The sequence below is a fragment of the Nematolebias whitei genome, chromosome 1 (genome assembly GCF_014905685.2).
Source record: "Nematolebias whitei isolate Nwh7 chromosome 1, NemWhi1, whole genome shotgun sequence".
Classification (NCBI taxonomy): domain Eukaryota; kingdom Metazoa; phylum Chordata; class Actinopteri; order Cyprinodontiformes; family Rivulidae; genus Nematolebias; species Nematolebias whitei.
This window is the reverse complement of record NC_056498.1, coordinates 25,025,942-25,026,292: the sequence shown is the minus strand read 5'-3', so window position 1 is coordinate 25,026,292 and position 351 is coordinate 25,025,942.

The following is a 351-nucleotide window of genomic DNA, read 5'->3' as shown; positions in this document are numbered from 1 at the left end:
TAGTTAGAAACTAAAGTGGGAAAGCTTTAGTTAGAAACTAAAGTGGGAAAGCTTAAGCTAGAAACTAAAGTGGGAAAGCTTAAGCTAGAAGCTAAAGTGAGAAAGTGTTGGCTAGAAGCTAAAGTGGGAAAGTGTTAGCTAGAAGCTAAAGTGGAAAAGTGTTAGCTAGAAGCTAAAGTGGAAAAGTGTTAGCTAGAAACTAAAGTGGAAAAGTGTTAGCTAGAAACTAACATGGGAAAGTGTTAGCTAGAAGCTAAAGTGGAGAAGGTATAGCTAGAAGCTAAAGTGAGAAAGTGTTAGCTAAAAGCTAAAGTGGGAAAGTGTTAGCTAGAAGCTAAAGTGGGAAAGTGT